A 1,022-nucleotide genomic window follows, 5' to 3' on the forward strand; every position below is an offset into this window, starting at 1 on the left:
ACGATTGTCAACCCTGTCATTCAAAGAAATGGATTTTTTTCGCCACAGCGAAAACATACTTTTATCAATGCTGTTTGACAAAGAATCACATGTGCGTGAGCTGAGAATACGCCGTATAGGCTACTGCTTGCACGAGAAACTCCCGTTTGCACGAGAAACTCCCGTTTGCACTGAAATCCGGCTCTTCAAACTGCCAAAATTCAATTTTAATGCTGTCAGTTATGTTGATATGATATGCTGGCAAACCGATAACGACAAAACCGAACCTCCAATAACTATGAAAATAACAACAGAAGAACTTTGGTCGTTCAAAAACGTCAACACAAGCCAACATTCTCACAATTTCCCTTGCCACACGCAAGCAGTCGAGCGAGGTGTCAAGGTTGTCACGGAGGCCTCTGTTGCTGTATGTGGTGCCGCTAACCGCGATGGATTCATCAGAAGTCGGCTATACAGTCCAGGAAAGACATGCCGTGTCTCAATACAAAACAAGATTTTAGATTATGTTCTTAAAAGGTTTGCGTATCCTACATATAGGTTACTTGTAATTCTACTTGTAAATATTGATTTTCTGGGAAATTTACAATAAATTCGTGAGAGGTAGTGCAGTTACAAATGTGTAAAAATGGAATTTTTAAAGATTTGCAATTCTTTTTTGAATTTTACACTTTGTTGGGGCACCCCAAGATATTAATTTTTTTTGATTTATTTTTGCGTTGTGCTTATACAATTGTTCCAGACAATGGTTCACCTAATCAAACGTCATATAAAAACCGTTCAAGTCTACTGAATATTACGTCATGGAAGTTGCTAGAAAATGTGCCAAAATTGCACCATCGTTCATAAGACTTGTGTCAAACCTGTTTGGACCTGTTTGGGCCTGTTTCAGTTTGAAACCTGTTTAAACAGGAAATATTACATCAGCTTTAAACACCTGTTTGAATGACTTCATAATTGTCTTTCATTAATTGCGTCACAGTACTGCATATGTGAGTTTGAGATATTGCTATCTATTCTGGTCA

The sequence above is a fragment of the Aplidium turbinatum genome, chromosome 3 (genome assembly GCF_918807975.1).
Source record: "Aplidium turbinatum chromosome 3, kaAplTurb1.1, whole genome shotgun sequence".
Lineage (NCBI taxonomy): Eukaryota > Metazoa > Chordata > Ascidiacea > Aplousobranchia > Polyclinidae > Aplidium > Aplidium turbinatum.